The following is a 27,390-nucleotide window of genomic DNA, read 5'->3' on the forward strand; positions in this document are numbered from 1 at the left end:
TGTTTTCTCAGAAACTCTTTTAATTGAAACTCATTGTAGATATTGCCCATATGTGGAGTAATTCTTCGTTGGAGCATGTCCCATACATGCTCGATGGGATTCAAGTCCGGTGATTGTACTGGCCACGGCAATACATAAATACCCTCGTTACCCAACCAGTTTGTTACAATATGAGCAATATGTGCTCGAGCGTTATCATGCATAAAGTAAAAATTTTCTCCAACAGCAGCAGCAAACGGGCGCACAGGAGGTTCAAGAATAGGGTCCAAATATTGCTGACTTGTGAGAAAGCTACGTGGGAAAATGGGGTCAGTTGTTCCGTCAATTATGATTCCTTCCTATACCATTATTGTACCACCTCTGTATGCATACACTTCTTGAAGATGTCGTAATCGTTCTCCATTTCCGGGTCGTCTTCAAACTCTTGTCCGGACAAAAATCGATATCTAGACTCGTCACTAAACAAAACTATGGCCCAGTCATTGTCAGTCCAATTCTGAAACTTCCAGTGGTCGCCGACTACGAAGATTGGCTTTATGGAGACGATTCCTCACAGTACTGCTGCTAATTGTTACATTATGTGCAAGCTGTAATTCATTAACTAGCTCGGGTGCTCTGATTGTTGGCTGCCCTCTGGCATTTAAAATTAAATATCGGTCTTGAGCGATGGTTGTAGAGCGACCACGTCCTGAATGTTGCTCGGCTGGACTCCCAGTGTCTCTAAACCGACGCCACAAACGACTTACGCCGCTTTGGGAGACACCCAGCTGGTCAGCAACTTGACTTTGTTGCATACCAGCTTGAAAGAGGCCCACAGCCGTATTCATCTCGTCCAACGTTAAATGTTGTCGTTGCATGGTAAAAAGACAATATCTTTAACTCACCTATTAAGCAAGAATGGTATAGAGTGACTAAAATTAAAAATAAACAAAACATAAAGATGTCGATTTTTTTTCCCTTTAAAAAACATTCTAATACACGTATTGCTATCAGTTTTACAATTTTTTTTTGATAAGAAGTGAGTGTCTGTATCAACAATTTTATTATAGTACAAGCGTTTTATATACATATATATATACATATATATATATATATATATATATATATATATATATATATATATATATATATATATATATATAATAGTGAAAGTGTATTATTTTTTTTAATTGTAAATTCAAAATGTTTTATACGACTTTATCTGATCCGTTTGTCAAACGTCAAACGTGATTTTATGATATTTTATAACCACATAAAATATCATAAAATGACGTTTAACAAATGTCATTTTATGTTTTTTAACTTTTTTTATAATAAATCAAGAACGACTGAATCGATTTGGTTTATTTTGGTTTTAAAATAATTATTTGAAGTCCTAGCAAGGTCTAGTCTAATAGATGAGAACATATATATGATGAAATTATAAAAAGAATAGTAGAAACAATGGTCTTATTATCCTATACATTATACCCTTATACAAAATATTTTATTCTATACTTTTGCTCTGCTACAGTGGTACATCATTTAAACATAAAGTGATGTTTAACAAACGTCATGCCTGTTTACTTTTTTTGTTTCGCATAAACTCGAGAAAATATGTTGAAATTGTGAGGAAAATAGTAAAAACAGTTTTATTTTCCGATACAGACAGTTATATATAATACACTGATCTATACCATATACCATCAGATATCAACTTTTATTAATTGTTTATGAAGTTTTTTAAAAAATGTGATTTTTACTAAAAAGTAAAATATTTTTGTTTTTGATAGAATTATGTATGATTAGAATTAAAATAATTTTAAAAAGTTCAACATTATTTATTTACAATAAAAATTGCATTTTTAACATTTTCTCCGCAATGATGTTAAAAATATATGCTTGTGCATTAATTCGATACATTTTAATAAATATAAATTTAATGAAATAATTCTAAATAAACTTAAATTTTAAAATCTGAGAATGTTAAAATCTAATTGAGTATAATAAATTCGTAAAATTTTTCATAATAATTTTAATCGTAATTGTAATATATTTTAATCGTAATTTATGATAATTTACAGTCGTTGAGTTGCGCCAAATGTAGGTAACTAACAGTTGTTGATTCAGAAAATTGTTAGATGGTGCGCGAACCGTACATTCAGTACTTAAGCTGTAACCCAAATTCAATATTTAACATTAAACAAAAAGTGTAATGGTTGCAGTGATGCAAACGTAATATGTGCTGTACGTAATAAATGTATATACAGTCCTCTCTCTCTATAACGATATGCAGGGGACCGGGAATTTTCATCGTTATAAGGAGAGATCGTTATACAGAGAGAGACAAAATTCGGTACTGTAATATTAATAATACTGTATTAAATAACCTATTTTAATTTTAAAACATTATCAAAACGAATATAAATGAATAAACATTGTATTCTACATAGATTTATTAACGAATAATATAAGCAATACAGTATAAAAAAATGACTGTACAATTAAAAATGTGTACTGTACAATAAAAAAATAATATGGTACTGTAAAATATATTTATCCTACATTACCAAAAAAATCTGTCACCTTGGTCTGTCTTCTTTTCCCTTTCCACATAACTGACCTGACTTTTTCCTGAAGACGCATCGAATCTTCCACAGCACTCATATCGTCTTCCTGGTGGATGAAGAATCGATGCAGTACTTTTGCCGCATCCATTGCCTGCTGAGGGGTCGGAGCTGGTTCTGGCTCTGCTTCCACTTCCGAGTCACTGTTTTCTTCTTCTTCTACGCGAACTGCTTGCAGGATGTCCTCGTTAGAAAGTCCAGATGTTGTAGCTACATTTTCATCAACTTCTTCAAAATCTGTTAGCTCTTCCGGTCCGTAGGTGATAGTAAGTTCAAACTGTCTGGCCCAATAGCCGTCAGTCAATCCTTGATCTTTCAGCCATCCTGCGTGTTTGAAGGAATATTTTATTGTATTGCTCGTCACCTCGTCCCAGGATTTACTAATCATTAGGATAGCGTCAAGAATGTTTAGTTTAAGATCGCCATTATTCTCAACCAATTCCATCAAAAGACTTCTCCTGTAATGGCTTTTTAAACTCTTGATGACACTTTGGGCCATGGGCTGAAGGACACTCGTTGTGTTTGCTGGCAGAAAACAGAGTTCGATGTTTTGAAGGTAGCGCAATACAGGATGAGCAGGACAATTGTCTACAAACAAAAGAATTTTTTTCCGATATCCCACTTTCATATCGCTCCTTTAAAAATTTCCGAGGTCATCCACACACTCTTGTTTGCTTTATAGGTCACCGGTAGATTTTTTATGTTTTTAAAGCAACGCGGGTGTTTCGACTTCCCTATGACTAACAATTGTCGCTTCATCGAACCTGTCTTGTTAGCGGCCACTAAAACTGTAATGCGTTTCTTAGAGAGCTTTCCACCAACGCACTTTTCCAATTTAAATTTTAAAGTTCTGATTGGTGTCATCTTAAAAAACAATCCAGTCTCATCCGCATTGAAAATGTCGTCTGACGCATATCGTGCCTTCAGTCCAGGCCACACGTTTTCTAGCCAATCATCCGTTACGTTTTTGTTAACATCGCGAGCCTCTCCGCTGATTTGCCCGTAGTTAATCTTGTGCCGCAGCTTCCATTTGCTCAGCCAACCCTCAGATGCCTTGAAATTCTCAATTCCAAGTTGAGTTGCAAAAAACTTCTTCCTGCTACCGCCCTCCATCTCCGCATTAAGCCACTTTTTTCTATCCTTCCATATCGTAGCCACAGTTGACTGAGACAGCCCCGTCCGGCGAACGACATCCGATTGCTTTTCACCTTTCTCTATTGCTCGAGTTATCGACAACTTTTCCTCCACCGAGAGCACTTTACGCTTTTTCGAAAACATGTTGACTGTTGACACACTAAGACACAACTCAAACTGGAAATGAAAACAAAACAACTGGACAATGACCTTGCCACTCGTGACTCAGGTAGTCTGAACTTTATTAAACACAATAACACATTTGTCATCACCTATTGGACGCTAAAAAGTTATCGCTATAAAGAGAGAACGATATCGGTATAGAGAAAGAATTAATACATTGTTCTTATGACGGACCAACCAACGTGTACTATTTTCATCGTTATAGAGGAATTATCATTATATAGGGAATCGTTATAGAGAGAGACTACTGTATAGTGATGCAAAACGAGTTCCAGTGAAATAACAAGGACCGTGAAATACTATACGGTGCAGAAAGGTGAAAAACGATAGGCAAGATATAAGTAAAGTAGAACAATTCAAAAACAAATGTTTAATAGGACTACTTAAAATGGATTGGCTACAGAAAATTAGAAAAAGGGCAAGAACTCGTCCTTAAATTTATAATAAGAAGGAAATGGCTTGGTCGCAGACTCCGTCGCAAAAAATGAATTAGTAGGATAAAGCTTAGTAAAAGTTAAAAATAAATCTAAAAACAGAAACAAATTAAAGACATTAACACGTGAAATAATAAATAAAGGGCCAGTCAAAGTGTCTACACAGCAAATAGTAACTAAGGAAGTGCGTTGATCTAGCCAATCAACCACTAGACGCCCTACCTAGCTAAGAAACCCGTAACGCGCCCTTTGCTCCACAGTAGTTACTGGTCATATAGAGAGAGAAAATAATAACTGAAATATTTAATGAAATATATAAGGCAGGAAATATTGAATGCAGTAGTGCAGAACTTTTTAGAGCGGCAGTCAACAGAGTCCGCATAGCCATGATGATTTCCAACCTTCGATAGAAGATGGAACTTAAAGAAGAAAGAATAAGGCAGGAAAGATACCAGTAGAGTGGCTAAAATCGGAGTTCATTGCCCAAAAAACCAGGAGCACAAGTTTGTGAAGACCATAGGACCATAAGGCTAATGAGTCATCTGCTAAAGCTTTATTTAAAAGTCATCCACATAAGAATTTACCGGAAATAAATTGCGCCCAGTTTGTTTGGATTTGTGAACGCCGTTGGTACGAGGGAAGCTTTATTTAGCGTGCAGCTATTGTTTCGGAAATGTAGAGATGTCAGCTGTAATGTTTTTGCATATCTGATTGACTACAAGAAGGCTTTTGACAGAGTCAGGCATGAACAAATGATGGACGTGCTGAAGAGGACAGGGATTGACATAAGAGACCTAAAAATGATAGCTAACCTGTATCGGAATCAATCAGTGGTGCCCCGGATAGATGGAAAATATACAGATCAGGTTAAAATCTTAAAAGTATTGAGACAGGACTGCATAATTTCACTACTGATATTCAATCTATACTCGGAACACATTTTTGAAGAGGCTCTAAAAGATATTGATGAAGGCATCTTAATAAATGGAGTTAAGCTCAATAACCTGCGGCATGCAGATGATACAACGGTATTTTCCAATACTATAGATTGGCTGCAAAACAATAAATAAAATAACGGAAAGAAGTAAATCATATGGACTGGATATAAACACCAGCAAAACCAAGCTAATGATCATCAGCAAGGACAAAATAACTGAAGCAAATTTGTATGTGAACCAAATAAAAATTGAATGTGTCTCACAGTACAACAACTTGGGAACTGTAATCAATGAGTCATGGGACAATATCCAAGAGATTAAATGTCGCACCTGAAAATTAAAAAGTGCATTCTTGACTATGAGCTCTGTGTTCAAAAGTCACGACCTTACCATAAAAACAAAAATAAGGCTCCTTAAATGTTACGTGTACTCAGTGCTTCTGTACACAGTAGAAACAGGGACATTGGAAGCGGAAACTCTATCAAAACTTTAAGCTTTTGAGCTATGGTTATACAGAAGGATCCTAAAGATAACATGGACAGACAAAGTCACCAATAAATAAGTACTACGGAGGATAAACACAACCGCGGATTTAATCAACATCGTGAAGGACCGTAAGCTGCAGTAATTGGGACATATATTAAGAAACCAAGGCAGATATGAGCTACTCCAATGCATTTTAAGAGGTAAAATTGAAAAAAAGGGCCCCAGGACGAAGAAGAGTATCCTGGCTTGCTAGGTGTCATCACCGAAATACAAGATCCTACTACTGGAACAGGTTAAAAGAACCTATTTACGTTCTCTTTTTAAAAGGTTACATTCACTGTTACTATTGAAATACCGCTAAGATTAACTGAATCGCCCCGTGCACGACACTTGTCACACATTTCATTGGTCGATGCTCTACCACGTTGTAATTACTAACGTTCCAATAAGTTTTGGTTATTTTATCTCAAGTAACGTTGTAAACAGATTAAACCGCTTTGTAAAACTAAATAATATTGAAACTTGGCGTGACAGATATAAAATGTCGAATCCAATTATGCTGATAACCTGTATGTCGATAACATGCTTCATCCGTAACGTGTCGCGCAGATCTATGACTGCATGACTTCTTCTTCTTCTTCCTTCTTGTATGTAGGCTTTAAATCCTCTTTCTTCTTCAATATTAGCTTCTTTAATTGTTTAAATTATCGCACCACCTTTTTCTTGGTCTGCCAATACTTCTTCGTCCATTTGGTGACTTATCTCGTGCTATTAGTACTATCCTATCTTCTGCCATTCTACTAATATATTCGTTTCACTCCTGTTTCCTTTTTGTCACCCACCCATTTATGTCTTCTTTATTCTTATGTTTTCGCTTCTCTCCCTATTCATTAGACTTTTCCCTGATATTCGTCGAGGTATTTTCATCTCTGTTGTTTCTAGTAGTCGTCTCGTTTTAGATGTGTTAGGTCTTGTCTCCGCCGTGTATGTTAGTATAGGTCTAATTGTTGCTTTGAAAGATTCTTGTTTTTGTGTCTTGTCTTAGGTGTTTGTTCTTCCATGTCTATGTCAGTTATGTCTATTCTAAGATATTTAAACCTTGCTTCCTGCTTTGTTATTTTTTGATCAATTTTGATTTGACATCGTAGTGGGTATGTAGATTTTGCCATACACTTGGTTTTTTCTGCTGATATTATCATATTGTATTTCTTGACTGTTGTATTGAAGACGTGTGTTAATCTTTAAAGCTCGTCTTTATTATTATATTAAAGAGAAGTGGGCTTAACGAGTCACCCTGTCTGACTCCGCTTTGTACTGGTATACACTGTGTTCTTTTTTCATTTATCTTTGCCTGTATTCGATTATGGAAGAATATGTTTTCGATGGTTTGTATAATATTGATTGATATGTTTTTTTTATATAGTAAGTGTAAGACGTCTTCGACTTGAATGCGATCGGAAGCCTTTATCTGGTCTAGAAAACATAGATATGCTGGTTTATTGTACTCGATGGCCTAGTCTGTGATTTGTCTTAGTACAAATACGGCATCTATGCAGGATCTCTTGGATCTGAATCCTTGTTTTTCATCTGATAAAATTGTTATTTTATTAATTTTGTTGGTTAAGACTTTTGTGTTAAGCTTATGTGCGGTGTTCAGTCCATAATTGTTGGATCTTCTTTATCTCCTTTCTTAAACATTGCTATCATTATGCTGTTTCTCCATGCGTCTGGTATCTTGCAGTGCAATATTAGTTTTTGTATAAGTTTTGTCATCTCTAGAGTTATATTTTCACCTCTGTGTTTTAGAAGCTCGGTGGCTATTCCGTCTGATCCTGGTGACTTTTTATTTTTGAGTGAATTTATGGCTATCTTTTCTTACTGAAAACTGATTTCTATTTCGTGTTTTAATTCAGGTTTTTTATTGTGTTGATTATTATTTTCCTTTCCTTTAAACAGTTCCGTCAGGTATCTTTCTCATTCGTTTGCTGGTATGTTATTGTATTTGTTCAATTTTGCCATTTCTTTTCGTTAGTTTCTAATGAATCTCCATACTTGTTTTTGTGTACCTTTCCATCCATTTTGTTAACTGTTCCCAGTGTTTATTTTTTGTTCTTCTTACCAATTGAATGACCATCAAAATATATAGGTACAACATTTACTTGACTTTTCCTGTCTGTCTTGTGACGCTATTGCACCGATCCGTCAAAACGCTGTATAATTAATAGCTCAATATTTCGACGAGTGCAGTAAATACAAACTTACAGATTGCCGAACTGCATTTGTTAACAACCGTTGTACTAATACAATTTGTATATACATGTTTATTATCAAGCAAAAACGTCATGACAACCCTGTAGAAGTCTGGTCGGAAGAAGTGTATTTATACTTCCGCCGTCAATAAATTCTAATCACGCATTTACAAATTGTTTAATTAAATCAAGGGAGGCCGAGCACTTCAACTCCACAACCGTCTTGACTGTCTTCTGACTTCAACAGCATCGTCAGAGCCGCCTGTGCGAGTCTTCAAATTAAATTTAAGACTTGTCTACTACGAACGAACGTTCAAACTACAAATTTGACGACGAATCGAGTGGGCGGGGCGGGTGGTTAGGAAACACTCTGTTACTTTGGGACTACTGCCTCGCACTACTTCCTGATTCAATTGCATTATTCTCCTGAGAATCTCAAATTCAACAACAAAAGATGTTCGTTTTGTTCTTGAAATTAATCGACTCGAAGTCGACACCAAATTCGTTTTCTGTTATTTGCCTGGCACATATGGCGAGCCGGAGCTGATCGTCTCCTTTAAGTTAACGCCAAACTATGTAAATTTATTCCTTTTGGACCCCACGAAAAATCAATTACCTTGTCTCGACTATACTCTATAATAACTTTTTCCTCCAATAATCCATAGACGTATTAAATTTAATTTTATTGCCCCAGTAGTACCTACATATTTCTCTTCGTCTATAAAAATATATTGCTATAATAAAATTTAATATTTGTAAAAGATGTTTTTTAATTAGTGTTAGTTATAGTGTAAAATATTGTAAAATTCAATTAAAAGTAACTTAATATGATTATTTGGGGTAATATTGTGCATTATATAAATATTGTACAATCGTTATTGTTTCAGTTACCTTGCTATGTAAGTTATGTTATGATTGTAGGAATTCTAATTTATTTTTACATTCATTGGGGAAGAATAGTTGAAGATTTCGCAAGGACAAGATGTATTAATTCTGCCTTAATTATATAACAAATAAATGAATCTGAGTTTTCTTATCATCCTGGTAATTCACTTTTTCTTTTATCAGAAATTTACTGGTAGAATATTAGTCTAGAGTAAGTTATCCTAAATTGCTTTTTTCTTTTCGTTTTGTTTATGTCATCATTGCATTTTTTAATTATTCATTTATGTGTGGTTTTAAAATTACATTCTACACTCTCATATATTTCTAATTGTTACCTTATTTCAAATTATTTGCCATCGGTTTGACAAATAACAGAGGATAGAGAACGAAGTAATACTTGTAATCAAACAAAGTTTTAACAAAAGAATCAGCAATGACAGCGGCAAAAGAATAGTGGACTGTACAACAAACAACACGTTCTTTGACCATAAAAATCAACATAAATACATAGTCAAAAAGATCGTAGAAAATTAATATAAAAGTACTTGGTTATATAACGTAAAGTGTATTTTGAAAAGAACCAGCTTCAGTCTGATATTCATTGGTCTATACGTTGTATAGTTATTTTGTATGTAATACAAAAAATATAATGATACTTACATATCAGTGCAAGGAATTATCTCAGTATATTATTAGTTAGATAATACTTATATTTATATCGGATCATACCCATGCGTTCAGGCTACTTGGACTGATCCACTGTAAATAACCTCAGCTATTTGTTGGCAGAGTTTTTTTCATCACTTAAACAGATTGTTTGAAATATTAACGAAGACAGGCTTAAGTAAAATATACATCAACGCTATAGCAAACATGTACATAAATACAAAAAGTTCAAACAGAGAATAAAGACGAGTATCCTGTCACAAGAGGCTTAAGTAAAAGATGTTCTTTATCTTCAGCCTATTCAAAATCTATATTTAGAAAACATTGAAAAAATAGTTGAACAGGCTGGCTTCCGCAAAGGATATAGTACATCAGACTATATGCTGACAATGAGAACATTGATAGAGAAGGCAAATGAATACCAACTACCCGTATTTCTTGCCTTCGTCGACTATGAAAAGGCGTTTGATAGTATCGAGATGTGGGCCATAGAACAAGCTAATAATAATTGTAGAATAGATTCGAGATATAGGCAACTAATACATAATATATATGAAAATGCAACTATGATAGTACAACTAGATGAAAATACAAATCCCATCCTCATTAAGATAGGAGTGAGACAAGGAGACGTAATATCGCCAAAGCTTTTCAACCTAGCCCTAGAAGACGTCTTCAAAACTACAAATTGATCAACCTATGGCATTAACGTTAATGGCAACAAGTTAAATCACCTCAGATTCGCTGACGACATAGTGATTATAGCGAGCACATTCGAGGAACTGCAAATTATGATGGGAGAACTAGCAGCCAGCTACCAATACGTTGGCCTAAAAATGAATATGAAAAAAGCAAAAATAATAACAAACACAGATGACCCCAGACGTATAACCATAAATGGCAGTGAGATAGAACAAATCCAGGAATATATCAACCTAGGCCAAATCCTGAGACTTGACAAAGAGAACCAAAGTGCGGAAATTACTAGAAGAGCAAGACTAGCATGGGCAGGATTTGGAAAACTTAGTTGGATACTTAAGAACCGCAAAATACCCCAATACTTCAACCAGTGTACAAGCACTGGTTGAAGTATTGGGGATCCAGGAAACCAGGAGCAAAGTGTTCAACCAATGCATACTTCCTATTATGAGATATGGATGTCAAACCTGGACCCTAACCAAGGCAAACATGAATAAACTAGCCACAACAGAAAGAACAATGGAAAGAGCAATGTTAGGTATACGAATGTCAGATAAAAAGAGAAACGACTGGGTAAGATCCAAAACAAAAGTTAAGGAGATAGCAACAAAAATTGCCAAACTTAAATGGAGCTCCGCGGGCCACACTGCTAGACAAAAAGACTAACGTTGGAATACTACAATACAACATTGGAGACCTTACGAAAGTAAACGACCAAGAGGAAGACCACAGATGAGTTGGTTTGATGACATTAAAAGAATAGCCGGAACAAACTGGAAATATGTTGCTCAGGACAAAAACCGATGAAAGGAGTTTTGAGAGGCCTATGTCCAAACATGGACGACAGAAGAATAAGAAGAAGAAGAAAAAAATAGAGAAAAAAATGCGCAGGTATGGGAGTATAACTTGGGAAAAAGTACATAAAAAATCTTTTTCTCGCAGACAATCAATTGAATATGACAAATGCTAAAGAAGACATCGATTATATTATTTAAAAATTATCCGAAGAATACGAAAATTTAGGAATCACCATGAACGTTAACAAAACGAAATATCTTAAAATAAGAGACGAAGAAAGAGACCAACAATCCTCGATTAGAGGCATAGAAAAATCGAATAATTTAAATACTTAGTGACAGTGATAGCGAAGGAAGAAACATCGAAATTCAACAGAAAATACAACAGTCCCGAAATGTGGTACAAATACTAAACTCAGTACTTTGGGCTTTTAAAATTAGTTTGCGAAGAATAATGACAATCTACAAGTTGATTGTAAAAGCAATTTTGACGTACGGATCTAAATGTTGTTATGACGATGAAAGAGAAGAAAAAACTGAAAATGGACTATAGAAATGGACTAGATAAGAAGAGCGTGTTTTAGATTGTTAATACTAATCAAAGCCCAAAAGATGAAAGCAGTGAGGTAAGCGGAGCAGACGAGAGGGAGGAGGATCCACCAACGATCATGGAAGTTAAAGACGCTGTAAACAAACTGGCCAGAAACAAATCGCCCGGAATAGATAATCTCCCAGAGGAATTATATAAAGAAGGTGGCCACGATATCATAATACTGCTACAGCAGCTTATAAAAGAAATATGGATACAGAAGTCCCTTCCCAATGATTGGAATATTGGAATACTTTGCACCATACACAAAAAGGGAGATATCTTTGAATGCTCTAACCATCGAGGAATTACGCTCCTAAATGCAGCGTATAAAATATTCTCCAATATACTATTCCATCGTATGGCACCATATGCAGAGCAAATAATAGGACAATACTAGGCTGGTTTCAGAGGTGGTAAATCAACAATTCATCAGATTTCAACCCTGAGACAAATTCTAGAGAAAACACTGGAATACGGTGTCGACACGCACCACATATTTAACCATAAACTAACCCTTGAAAAAGTTGAATGCAAAGTACGAATACAGGGGGAACTCTCTGAACCTTTTAAAACAAATAACCGCCTACGTCAGGGAGACCCACTCTCCTGTATACTATTCAATCTATCTCTGGAAAAAGTAATACGTACGTCACAAATCACAACTACCGGTTCAATATATAACAAATCTGTGCAAATCCTAGCATGTGCTGATGATATCAATATTGTTGGGAGAAAGGAAAACGCAGCACGAGAGGCGTACGTAGCACTAAAGGAAGCGGCTACAAAAATGGGTTTAATAATAACCACCAATAAAACGAAATACATAAAAATAGGTACGCAACCACAAATACTACGGCCACTTGTTATAGAAAACGAAGTCATCGAAGCAGTTAACGAATAGAGATAAACCGCAGAATTTGCACGGCTAAAGATGCTATTTTGGGCTTAATCTCCTTTTTAAATCTACAGTTATATCAAGAAATACAAAAGTAAAACTCTACAAAACAATAATACGCCCAGTCCTAACATATGGTTCAGAAACCTGGACTTTAACAAAAAGCAATGAAAACATGTTAGGATGTTTCGAAAGAAAAATACTAGGGCGAATCTATGGAGCGGTAAATGAAAATGGTGTCTGGAGAAGACGATACAACTTCGAACTCTATAGAATATACCAGGAACCAGATATCGTAAAACACATTAAGATAGGACGTCTGGGGTGGGTAGGCCATGTAATGCGGATGGAGCAAACCGACCCAGCTAGAAAAACGCTCCTTGATAGACCTATTGGTCAAAGAAGAAGAGGAAGACCCAGAACAAGATTCCTAGATAACATAGATCAAGATATGAGAAATATGGAAATACGTGCTTGGCGGATGAAGGCGATGCATAGGGACGACTGGAAAAAAATTCTTGGGGAGGCTAAGACCCACACAGGGTTGTAAAGCCAAAATGATGATGATGATGAATAATAATCAAACGTTTTACACAATCCCACGAATAAATTTAAATGATATTATTTTGTATGTTTTTATTTTTTGTACAAAATACTATAATACTGTTGTATTGATGCCAAAAAAAAATAATTTCAGAACAAAATTATCACAATTAAATTATATTTTATAAAAGATTTCAATAAGGTTAATTTAATTTTCAAAAATAAGTTGTAATTACTCGCATCAAAATCTCTAGTCGTAACAATCTCGAAGCATTAAGCAACATCGTAACGGCGAGGAATTTAGCGAAAATTGCCGATTTCCTATAAGGAGCTAATATAAATTGATTAGATTTTCGTCTCCCTTATTCGAAATCTAATTAGTTAATTTTAATTTAATATCACCAACGTGTGTAAAGGATAAACCGCTAAATGATTTCCTTCCAAAATTTCTTAAGTTAAGGCACAACATTCTCGCCAAGGTTCGATTTAAAAGATAGTATTAAATTAAAATTAAAATTCTATCATATATCCTGTCAATCTATATATTTATAACTCTAGGGTCATTTTAAATAAAAAAATTACAGTTTAAATGGGAACGGGAAAAAATGGAATTACTAAAATTGTGGTAGCTACGTAAAAAATGTATTTCTAGAGACTTAATTCACATAATTGTCATATTTACAGAATCTAAAAGTTCGGTAAAAAAACTTAAGAATCTATTTTTGAATCCTAACTTAAATTGTGTCAAAACGTATCAAGCAGAGGAAAACAAATTTATATATCATGAATAAATGGCTATTCAGGTATAGATAGAAATTAAGAAGTAATTATTTAGCAAAAAATGCTGTGAAAAATGGAAGAATACTCAGATTAAAAATACCAGAATCTGATTTTATTCCAATTTTTCGAAAGCAACTTAAGGAAAAGTGGAAGATAATATAAATTTTGAGACAATGGACAGTTTTTTTAAGAATATATAACCAAAACTAAGGGACAAACCATCAACCATTTGACCACAAGTCAAATGCTCTGCAATCATGCACTATTTCCACTATATAAACATAAAATAGGTTTGTTAAATAATGTCTATGTTATGAAATTGCCGATTTACAAAATATTCTTTTAGAATGTTCGTTAAAAAATGTAGGACTTGATAATTATTTTTTATTATTATTATATTATTATCAAAATTTAATATGATATAAATCTACCTATAACGGGTGTTTTTTTTAGAGGTATAGAACTTTAAAGTGGAATAAAACAAAGATTATTTTTTTATTGAACAGGAAATTAAATTTATTTCAAAGATAATTTTTTGACATTATATTTTAAATATGATTTCTGGCATATGACCACCAAGGCTGGCTCTGACGTAGTCTAATCTGGAGGTCCAATTTTCGACGACTTTTTCCACTATTTGTGGCCGTATATCGGCAATAACGCGGCGAATGTTGTCCTTCAGTTCGTCAATCGTTGGCTTATTGGCATAGACTAGTGACTTCACATAACCCCACAGAAAATAGTCTAACGGTGTTAAATCGCACGACCTTGGAGGCCAATTCACGGGTCCTAAACGTGAGATTATGCGGTTACCAAACGTTTCCCTCAATAAATCCATTGTGGCACGAGCTGTGTGACATGTTGCGCCGTCTTGCTGAAACCACAGCTCCTGCACATTATGGTTGTTCAATTCAGGAATAAAAAAGTCAGTAATCATGGCTCTATAGCGGTCACCATTGACTGTAACGTTCTGGCCAGCATTGTTTTTGAAGAAGTACGGACCAATGATTCTACCAGCCCACAAAGCACACCAAACAGTCAATTTTTCTGGATATAGTGGTTTCTCAACATACACTTGAGGATTATCTTCACTCCAAATACGGCAGTTTTGTTTGTTGACGTAGCCATTTAACCAAAAGTGAGCTTCGTCGCTAAACAAAATTCGCTTATGAAAGTCGGGATCAACGGCAATTTCGTTTTGGGCCCATTCACCGAATCTACGCCTTGCTCGCTGATCGTGTGGCTTCAATTCCTGCACGAGTTGAAATTTGTAAGCACGCAAACCAAGATCTTTTCGCAAAATCTTCCATAAAGTGGATGGACACATATCCAACTGCTGTGCACGATGGCGTATAGACTGATTCGGGTCTTCCTCTATACTACGCTCAACAGCAGCAACAACATCTTCTGTAGGTACTGTACGACGTCTCTGTGGATGCGTATTATCATTAAGAGTGAACGTGGTGCAAAAACGTTTCACAGTTGATCGAATTAATTGCTCTGATGGGCGATTATGTATACCATAAAATGGACGTAGTGCGCGATACGTATTCCGAACAGAACTATAATTTTCAAAATAAATTTGCACAATTTGAAAGCGTTGTTCAGGCGTCAGTCTATTCATATTGAAATGTCAAACTAAAGTAAATAATAATCACCTGACAGCTGTCAAAATGGCCGCCTCTTAAAAACGTGTTGCCAACTTCTATTTCTATACCTCTAAAAAAAACACACTTTATATCTTACAATATGAAACAACAATTAAAGGACTATATAGTAGTCCAGAGATGGAAACCTTAAGAAAACAGAACAAGAGGAAGGCCCCATTTAAGAATCTACAACCAAAACTAAGGGACAAACCATCAACCATTTGACCACAAGTCAAATGCTCTGCAATCATGCACTATTTCCACTATATAAACATAAAATAGGTGTGTTAAATAATGTCTATGTAATGTTATGTTAATAAATGTCCATGTAATAAAATTGCCGATTTACAAAATATTCGTTTAGAATGTTCGTTAAAAAATGTAGAACTTGATAATTATTATCAAAATTTAATATGATATAAATCTACCTACTGTCTGTGTCAAGTTAAGAATTCATAAAGGAGCCTTATGGGAAGCGGTGATGCCAGAACTACCGATAGACTGAGATAGGCGAGAGTAGTGGAGTTGCAGCGAAAAAGCAGGGCCGAACTGCATGTTATATTGCACATTAGACGTTTTTATATATCTATCTATCTATGTATCTATCTATGTATATCTTACAATATGAAACAACTATTAAAGGACTATATAGTAGTCCAGAGATAAAAACCCCAAGAAAACAGAACAAGAGGAAGGCCCCATAAAAGATGGATAGACGACGTAGAGAAGGATCTTAAAACCATGAACATCAGGCAGTGGCGAAGAAAAGTATCCGACAGGGCAGAATGGAAGAACATTGTTAAGCAGGCCAAGACTCATAAAGGGTTGTAGCGCCAGTAGAAGAAGAAGAAGAGACAGGACTATATAAAGGACAAAATACCACATATCCATTTTCGACATGATTGATGGAGATGAGCCTGAAGAAAACACGATTAGCGGATACTACTGTACCTGTCAAACTGGTGCCAGAACTGTGGGTACTTGTGCTCATATAACAAGTGTTTTATGGTTTTTAGGCTAAGACATCAGACCAATGTGAAGTATTCTGACAGGTCGTTATTTAAGACAACTAACCGAAATTAGCAGAATCTTAACATACAGTTAATTGAAGTTAACTTAAACCCGAATTTGCCATAAACGATTGAAATCTAGCATAGCATGACTGTTTGGGAAGGTATTTAGTATTTATTTACTTATTTTACATTCAATATTTTTATTACTGTATATACTGTATATAATATAATGTTTAATTATATATTATAACCACTTATTTACTTTAAAAGATTATAGTATATTATTTTCTTTCTATTCAGTTAATTCTCATTTTTAATTTGGCTAACACATGGTAACCTGTTTTTAAGTTCAAAGAAATTCACTTGTTTTTGTTATTTTTGCTAACTACATCGCAAGCACATAAAACGTTACAAAAAATTAAATTTCGGTGAAATTAAGTTAAATTATCATTTTTTATTTGAAAATTTTTTTTCTACGGCGTACAGATTCTTCTACTATTTTCCTATACTTCTTTTAAATTTGGACCAACCCTGTATTGCACAATATATTTTGTCGCTATGTTAATAGTTTTAGATAACAGAAGACTGTGTTAAAAGTCTTTTTCTGTTGTCTATTTTTTTATGTCAAATCTCAACAATTTTATAGGGTGTTACTTATGCTACGAAATACATAATATCTTTTAAACTACCTTGCAAAACAGTTAAAAACCTTATATTACAAAATAAAAACATCGAGAGGGCTCTGAAAATGTAAAAATACATAAAGTGTTTCATTAAAAAAAGTTTTTTTCACTCCGTCAATATGGGTGGCCCCGTATATTTGAAAATATTATTATATACAACTGCAATATTAGGTTTGGTTGTTCCCAGGTTTTACTACAATATAGACCTAGTTACTTTACTTACATCGCAGTTTCAAGTTTTAAATAATATAAGTAAGTTTGCAAAAATCATTATTTTATAGATAGAAAATATTGCGAATTAACGGAAATGGATACTATAATTACTGTACTCATTCATATCAGTATAAAGAAGAATAGTCATGGATTCAGTTCGACTCGAGCAGCCGAACAGTACGGACGTGAGAGAGAAGCGTGCTTAGGTGGGGGCGACTGACCTATTGTCAACGGAGCTTCTCAGCTCCCGGTGGGTAAGACACCGAGTGTGGCATAGGCACTTGTCCTACATATTAGCGAAAAGCGGATGCGAGGTTGTTACTAGTTAAACCGTCGAGGAGCTGTTTTTATAGGCTCCTCGCGGAGGCTATAATAGCTTCGCGTTTGCGAAGAATTCGGGATCACCTCAGTGTGTCGTCAGGGATGACACTGTAAGGCCTTGACATTTGACAAGGTCGGACAGAAACGGCCCCTGCTCCTGAGGTGTGAGAAACAGGAAGAGGATCCCTCACTGTGAATACAGGGAGTGAACTACCGCGAGGTACCTGGGACGGCACCCAGTAAGCCGTACTGACAGCGGTCAGTCGGTGGAAAAAAAACAGAGTCGTCTAAGTAGAATTTTCTTATATCTTATGAACTATTTGTTCACTGCCTTACGGCAATATGAGTGATATTCCCCCCCCAGAAAGTGTTGTCACGCAGGTGACAACACAAGAAGAAGAAGAGAATGATTTAGCCGAATCATCAAACCCCTCTGTTGACAGCTCGATCGAGCTATATAATAAATTTATTAAATCGACTAATCCCGCGATCGACGACATAGAAATCGTAATATCTGACGATGACTCCTATCTGCCCGAGTCGGAGGAAGAAAAAAGCGAAATCGACACCGATGACGATATCAATACGATGGACGCCATCGACGAAGAGCCGAGCCCAGCTGTAGAATCGCGCGAAGCCCCACCCCCAACTGTAGTAGAGACACAACCCGCCGTGGACAACGTCTCCAAAAATGAAGCCGAGCCCGAAATCGGCAAGAAAATGAAAAGGCTAAGGCCCAAAGAAGACTCTTCGGAAGACGAAGAAGTAAAGAAAAAGGCCAGAGAAATGGCGGAAAGGGAAAAGGCCAATGAGCTTTTAAGGTCGGTCAATGTACTGACGGAACAGATCAAATCCCTTAAAGAAGAAAGCCGTATCCGCGAGGAAAAGGCAAATAAACAAATCCAAGACCTTCTCGCTCAGATGACTGAGCTGAGAAACGAAAACAAAGAAAAGGACAAGGAGATACAAAAACTTGTACAACATATAATGGCATTAACAGCAGCCAAGGAGAAAGAAGAGTCAATAATGGAAATCGACCCGTGGAAAGCCTCCCTCGATAATGACGTTGTAAAGCTAGTGGAACTAGGAATCGGTTCACCTCCCCCCGTAAAGCCATCCGGTAGCAAAGGCAAGCCTAAAGAGCCGGAAAGAATCATAACAACCAAAGAACCTGCAGGTTGGACACAAGTCCAAAACAAAAAAGGAAAAAAGACAGGCACCACTACTGAGAAATCAGACAGTAGTGTGAAAACAAAAATAAGCGTCGCCGAAAAGCAGACGCAGATAATAAATCAGCGGAAAGAAATCGAATTTAACAAGGCTGCGAAAGAGGCTCATGAAAGAAGCCAGAAAAAGAAAACTGCCCAAAATAACTTGAGCAAAAATAGCCAAGTTGAAAAAGAAAACGACGTACCAAAAGACTCACCGCAAACAAGTGAGGAGCCTATAGTAAAAGAGCCGAAACCACCGGCGATAATCCTAAAAACTGTAGGAGAACACCAAAAAATCCTGCAGAGAGCAGCCAACCAAGGCATAATATCAGTCAATAAGTTTGCACGATCAGGCAGATCGATTATTATTAACACAAAAACCAGAAAAGATTACCTAGGAATGGTACACATCCTAGAAGAACACAGTCCAAAAGTAGAATTCATCGCATATCCCATAGATAGCGATAAACTAAAAAGAGTCATTATAAAAGGGCTATCTGCTACTACTAGCACAGTAGCAATTAAAGACGAACTGTACAATAAAGGAATAGAAGCAACAAGGGTGATCAATATGATCTCCAAAAAAGCTGATAAAAAAGTACTGCCACATTTTATCGTCACCCTCAAAGAGGAAGACGTTGCAAAAATTAAAAAAATATCTGATATATGCTACATGCGCATCTATGTGGAGGATGAATTCAAAATCACAAAAGACACCCTACAGTGTTATAACTGTCAAGGGTTCTATCACAGCTCAAAGGCTTGCCATTGCGGATCCAGATGTGTAAAATGCGGAGAAAACCACATCAGTAACGACTGTGAGAAAAGCCGGGAAACCGACCCCAAATGTGCAAACTGTGGTGAAGCGCACACAGCAAATTATAGAGGATGCTCTAAGGCCCCCAAAAAGAAAACACCTGCCCCAACAAGACCGGTAGGAAGACCCATAAACAGCGCTCCAATCAACAAAGGAGTCAGCTACGCACAGGCAGCGAAAAAATCCGCTGAAACCACCTCAGAATCTCCAGCACAACCACAAGAAGTGTCGGTACAGGACGCAGCTACCCTCATCGCAAACTTCCATACAGAGTATAATAACAAAATGATGGAAATGATGTCCATGATGGACAAAGCAACAAAAATGATGACTGCATTTGGAGAAGCCGTCCGAAAATGTTAGCAAACCAAAACGAAGATCTACGCATTGGGTCATGGAATTCCGGCGGAATATTCAAAAAGATCAACCTTCTGGATGAAATAATAAACAGATTAGAGCTCGATATCGTAGCCCTTCAAGAAACCAAACTAGTGGAAAGGAAAAAAACAAAATTTCCAGGCTACGATATCTATAGAACGGATCATAGAGCATTATCAGGAGGAACAGCTATATTAGTCAAAAGGGGACTCGAACACGAGCACATCCCAACACCAGACGGACTGGTGACAATGGAAGCCACAATTATTCGACTTAAGGCCAACAACGAAACACTAAAAATAGTGTCAGCTTACGTTAGACCACATGATCCGATTTTCAACGAAGATTTGAGCCTAATACTGAACTCAGAAGAGCCAACTGTAATTATTGGAGACCTAAATGCTAGATCTCCCAATTGGTTTGACAGGACGACCAACCGAAACGGAAGATATCTCTGCAACCATCTCGAGAACAGACCGAACACATATGTCATCGGACCAACAGAACCGACATGTTTCCACGGAGAACTCCCTACGTATCTCGACATTGCAATCCTACACAACGTGGGTCAACAATACGAGATACACTCTCTAAATGAAGGCGATTCGACACATAACCTAATCGTCCTGACCCTGGGCGCAACAGAATTGAACTATTTGCAGCCCCACAACAGAAAGAAAACAAGTTGGCCAAACTTTAGAAGAATTGTGAGCGAGAACATCGGTAACATCCCAACAATTAATAATATTACAGAACTAGAAGACAGTGTAATAAAACTAGAACAAGCAATAAACAATGCTATCGATGCCAGCTCCAAAACCGAAACAATCACAAGACAAAAAGGAAGATTCAGGGATATAAGTATAGAACTTCAAAACCTAATCAAAGAGAAAAACCGGAAAAGAAGAAGAGCCTACCGCACAAGAATGGTAGAAGACAAAAGGATTGCAAATGAGCTAGACAGGGAAGTGAAAAAACAACTTCAAAATCATAGAAATGAAAGCTGGGACTCCTATATCGATGAGCTAAATCCTAACAAATCCGCCTTCTGGAAGTTATCTAAAATCCTTCGAAAGGACAAGAAACCCATACCTCCCCTACACGGAGTAAACGGGATTGTCCATACGGAAATCGACAAAGCCGAAGTCATGAAGGACCAACTAGAAAGGGCGTGTAGAAACAACGAAGACCCCGACGATGACATAGACTTTGAAGAAGAGGTAGAAAGAACAGCGAGAAGACTTAGAAGGAAAAAGGGCAGAATAGGTATTACACATACATCTCCCGAAGAAATAAAGGAACTTATAAAAATGACAAATGCCAAAAAAGCCCCAGGACCCGACAACATCACAAATAGGGCGCTGAAAAATCTACCAACAAAAGCTATTGTTTATATCACTAACATAATAAACAACATGCTAAAACTACGATATTTCCCAGATAGGTGGAAAGAGGCACACGTAATAATGATTGCAAAACCTGGTAAAAACGGCACATTTCCGCAAAATTACAGACCTATCAGCTTATTATCATCTATAAGCAAGATAGCGGAAAGAGTTATACTAAAAAGACTCAATGAAGAATCACAAATGCTAGGAACCATACCAGAGGCTCAATTCGGGTTCAGAAGCGAACACTCCTGTGAATTACAGGTACTACGACTTACAGAATTCATCACCAAAGGATTTAATGAAAAAATGTACACAGCTACAGCTTTTCTGGACGTCAGCAAAGCCTTCGACAGAGTCTGGCACCATGGACTCATCTATAAAATGAATGAATTTGGTTACAGTGAGGCGATGACATGCCTCCTTGCGTCATATCTTGCCAACAGAAGGTTCAGAGTTCGAATAGGGGCAACCCTATCCGAAGTCGGGACCCTGGAGGCGGGTGTGCCTCAGGGAGCGGTGCTGTCGCCGTACCTGTACACCATCTATACGGCCGACACGCCAAAAGAGCCAGGCTCTCTGTTGAGTCTTTACGCTGACGACACAGCAATAGCTGTTAGCTGGAGAAACCCGGATCATGCAGCTAATCATCTGCAAAGAGCACTAAACAGATTCCAAAGATGGTGCATAAAATGGAAAATAGCCCTAAATCCAGATAAAACACAGGCTGTAATGTTTAGTCACAGAAGAAGTGTACCAAATCGCGAAATTACAATCGAAAACACCCCAGTAGACTGGACCAACCAGGCTAAATACCTAGGGGTACATCTAGATAAGAAGCTAACGTTCACTGAGCACATCAATCAGCAAATACGCAAAGCCAAAGCGTTGAAAAGTCAGCTCTCAACACTTATTGGAAGGAAAAGTAAACTACGATTTAAAACCAAAATCAGGGTTGCGAATAGTATTATCCTGCCAGTCCTAACATATGCATCCGCTGCGTGGGGACACACCTGTAAAACAAACAGGAAAAAGATACAGACTACTCAAAATCAAATAGTCAGAGATGCCCTTAAGATACCAAGGTACGTACCCTTGAGATATGTATATAGAGACTCAGGACAAACAAGAATCCTACGCACGCTAGACGAGAGAGCCTATGAAATTTTTAACGGACTAAGAAACCACCCCAGCAGAATGTTAAGAGAGCTGACTAACTACAATGAAAACACAAGGACGGTACACAGAAGACCAAAACAACAGATAGCTCGATATAGGGAGAACCCGAACGAATAAATAAAGAATGAGATGGTTGCAAGAAGAACGAACAAAGAAATGCAGTCAATCAGAAAACACACCAAAAAAAACTCTGGCGAGAGGGTACGCTTTTCTTTTTTAGGTTTTTAGGTTTTTAGGTAATTATAAGTCCAATATACACCGGGGTGTGTGAGAGCATTATACACTTGGGAATGCACACCCCAATACACGCACACAAATAGGATTAAGGAAAAAAGGAAAGAATTGTTGCCCAGGCATTTTATAGTCCCGACGCCACAAGGAAGTCCACAAAAAAAAAAACAAATAAAAAAAAAAAAACAAAAACAAAAAAAAACAAAAAAAAAAAAAAAAAAAAGTGTTTTCTGATTAAATAACGTAAATTCATATTGATACATTCATACTTTTCATTAAACCGTTTAACGTAAATTTACCTTATATAGCAAATATAGAAGGGGCCCGCTAGGCCTTCTATATACCGCTCCGCGGACTAGGCCCTTAAGGCAGATCGAAATGAAAGATCTACTCGCGAAATCCGAGCACTGAGGTCATGTGCGGCATGCATGGGCTTGGTGGCCGGACCCCTCTCGGGTGCTCAGCCGGCGAGGAGAACAAAATTTATTTTGCCAAATCGGCGGCTGAGTGACCGAGCACACACTCTTTTCCGGACATAGAGTCGTCAGCTCAGGCTGATGGCTCTATGGTCGGAACACACGCTCTTTTTTCTTTTTTTAGGGACTCAAGTCCCGACGTAAAGCTAGAGTAAAATCAATTGAGTCAGTAAAGTAAATAGGGAGAAAAGCCTAGATGTGGCTACCCCTACAGTTAGGTGGCATAACCACATTCACTAAAAACCGAGGATGTCCTATTACCCAGGGCATCTTAAGTAAATTTCAGATCATAAGCCTCCTCACGTAAGTCACACGATGAGGAGGGGTGGTGGAAAAGCCTGGGGGTCAGATAGGTACCACTTCGACTAGCGGGGTGTGACCGGTTTGATCTTCGGACATGTGGATCCCATTCTTACATTGGTATACACATGTTCCTAGGGGCAGGGTTGATCACTGCGTGTGTGTGTGTGTGAGAAGAATAGTCAAAATACATATTTACGGAGATATTTCAAAACGTAGATGTCCCTCAAATAGTTTAGGAACCAGGGAGTTATGTATTCACTTTTATGTCCCCTCGATATCTTGAACTTTTTTACGTGTTTGGCACGTAGATTCGAATATGAATTTTTGGATGGTACCAGTCAGATAATTTGTTATTAACAATTTGATTGTGTAAATGATTGCATCTTCTACACTCTTAGAGATATTTAATTTTACCGAAATGAAAATTGTTCCTTTAGAAAAATAAACAAAATAGCGTTTGGTAAGCTTTGACTAAGTTAAACTTAAGTTACAACAAATTTAGTGAAAAATAGTTGCAAAATAAGCATTTAATGGGGCTTTTTCAAGTATAACTCAGCTTTTATACATGCCATTAATTTTCAAAACTCCCTCATAAAAAATTTTAACTAAAAAGTTGCGAATTATTTTGTTTATAAGAAATTTAAACACAATTAAGCTATAAAGTTAGAAATCTGGCTAATGGAAGTTATAAAACAACTCAAACAAACTAAATGTTTTTATGTTCATTTGTGATCAAGATATGGAACTTTTAATAACGGTTCGAGTCGCACGGTCAGCTCGCAGCGAATGTGTGCGCGCGTAAACCGCGCGCGTAAATCAATTTTCAATATCTTGGCAAAAATTTCATACAAAAACATTTACCAAAGCTTAAGATGTTCGGTTTGAATTGTTCTATAACTTCTATTAACAAAACTGTTAAGAGCGTAGGCGCAAAATTTCGGGCCAATGCTTTTTAAATGCATTCATTTTTTTCGAATCCTGAGAAAACTAACTAATATTTTTAAAAGCAGAATAAAAGATTACATTATGAGGGCCAAAATTCCCTTAAAATAAACAAAAAGTTGTTTTGAATGAGATATTTGAAATTAAATTTTCTCTTTTTTTTCACCCCTGTAACTGATTAAAATAAACATTATAGAAGTTTTCAGGGACTTTCAGCCCTCAGTAATAATGTATTATTTCATTCTGCGTTTAAATTTTTCAAAAATACTTAATAGTTTTCTTAGGATTAAAAAAAATGAATGCATTTAAACAGCATTGGCCCGAAATTTTGCGCCTACGCTCTTAACGTTTACAGCTCAATTGTGTTTAAAACTCTTATTATAAACAAATTTATTTTCCCTTTTTTAACGAAAATTTTAACTATAAACTACTATAACTTCTTTATTTATAACAATAAAATAATCCAACAATACATGGATTTTACTATTGGTTTTTATTTGATGGTAGCTGACGTTACGCCTCAGAGCGCGATATTAAAAGTTCCATATCCTGGTCAAAAATTAACATAGAATTATTTACTATAGCTTAAAATGTTCGTTTTGAATTGTTCTATATCTTCCATTAGCCAGATTTTTAAAGTTTATGGTTTAATTTTGTTTATATTCCTTATAAACAAATTATTTTGCAACTTTTTAGTGAAAATTTTAATGATTTATTGTTAAATGATTTATTGTTAATGTTAAATGTTATTTAATTATTTATTGTTAAACTCTTTCATTAAACTAGACAAAGTCATTTTAAAAAGTTTTTTTGAAGCTGAAACAATCACCTTTAAAACAAGAGCGTTTTGAAAAGTAATAGCACGTATAAAAGCTGAGTTATATATATATATATATATATATATATATATATATATATATATATACATATATATATATATATATATATACATATATATATATATATATATATATATATATATATATATATATATATATATATACTTGGAAAATCTCCATCTAATTCCTATTTTGCAATTGTTTTTCACTAAATTTGTTATAACCGGTTCTGACAATTGGATCAAAGTTTACTTTAACCAAAAAGCCATTTTGTTTATTTTTTCAAAAGGAACAATTATCAATTTGGCAAAATTAAATATCTCTAATAGTGTAGGATATACAATCATTTAAATAATTAAATTGTTAATAACAAATTACATGACTTGTTTTCAGCCTGATTCCCTCTAAAAATCGAATCTATCCACAAAAAAAAAACATAAAAAAATTTCAAGGCACCGGTGGGACATAAAAGTGCATACTCATCCCCATACACTGGCTCCTAGACAAAAAAATAAAATATCGCTTAAAAAGTTGAGGTGTGTGAAAGGAACTGGAAGTTTGAAAGAGTTGGAAATACATTATAACTAGCCAATAAACAAGTTTGCTGAAACTCATTTCCTAACTGAATACATGTCAGTGTAATAGATTGATATATTTATTAGAAAACAAAAAGATATTTATGTGCGAGGATGTCTTTTTCTATGGAAAAAATGATAATCATCTCTAAAAGCTACTACATACCTTTAGGAAAGTGTGAAAATATCTTTCGACTAAAACAGTAACTAAACAAACTTGTTTTAAAAGCTTTAAGAGAAGTTTTTAATTCGTTACTGGTACTTATACTTCTCTAATTATAACTAAAATAATCAAAATAGTCACTTTAACACAATTTTTAAGTAGTAAAATTTTTTTTAAATTAATATAACAAAGTGAGAGAAAGATCATATGAATTTCTCATTGTCTCTATACCAATGTGTTTGATATTTTTAGCAAAATTTCACACATTACCGCACTTTTAAAACTCTCACTGCGTTGATTTCCAAAAAGATGAGAAAATATGTAGAAAATTGGACACTTACCCGCATAATACTCAGAATAATCACGATGTAATCACTATAAAATTTAGAACCGGACTGAATAAAATATTCAAAATAATTTCAGATAATCCAACCGAAATTTACATGTAGCAAAACTAGAAAATCAGGTTGTCCGCTGGACATTGCAATTGTTTGAAAAAGGGTAGCATATATGTCTTAAAGGTCGAGCGTCCCTTTGGAACTTCGGGATAGGGGTCATTATCCTGCGACAGGACGAAACTGACCCTTTCTTGAACGCGACTTTCCCACATGCAGAGTTTAGAGGAACAGGTTTTGAGTGACCACTGTTATTTTTTAAAAGTACAAGGTAACCTGATTTTTGTATGAAATAGAAAGGGCTTTCATAACATTCTACATTGTCCGATGAGAAGGGATCATTTTAGAAGGACACTATATTATGTACTGTGAACGTAACCTATGTATACAGGGTGTTTGTATCTATGTAGTCTTCTATGAAGAAGATAACGAAAATAATGTTAATGTTTATATCAAGAGCAGCAATGAAAATATTAAACAAATCAAATTGATAATTTTATTTCTATTGAAGTTAATTAAAATTTTTTCTTAAAAATTTTCATAAATAGATTTTATATTGTAACAATAATATAATAGTACAGTTACTAACTAGATCGTTGGATGGTAATTGTTTAACAATAAAATGACACCTCAGTCGTTTAACTATAAAAAGACACTTGATGAAAATTTTATTCCTGGGGTTTCGACTAGTTCTGTCTCAGATGTAGGTACGTCGTATCTTAATATA

At 35.7% G+C, this 27,390-nt stretch overlaps 1 long non-coding RNA gene across 1 annotated transcript in view; it reads right to left on the reverse strand.

Annotated features, from left to right (window-relative positions):
- LOC140436173 (uncharacterized) overlaps positions 1 to 26,654 on the reverse strand; it is a 99,256-nt gene extending 72,602 nt beyond the window's left edge. The window contains exon 1 of the long non-coding RNA XR_011950257.1: positions 26,610 to 26,654. This is a non-coding gene — a long non-coding RNA (uncharacterized lncRNA). The remainder of the gene's footprint in view (positions 1 to 26,609) is intronic.
- Between the last annotated feature and the right edge of the window lie 736 nt (positions 26,655 to 27,390).

Source organism: Diabrotica undecimpunctata, chromosome 3 (genome assembly GCF_040954645.1).
Source record: "Diabrotica undecimpunctata isolate CICGRU chromosome 3, icDiaUnde3, whole genome shotgun sequence".
Classification (NCBI taxonomy): Eukaryota; Metazoa; Arthropoda; class Insecta; order Coleoptera; family Chrysomelidae; genus Diabrotica; species Diabrotica undecimpunctata.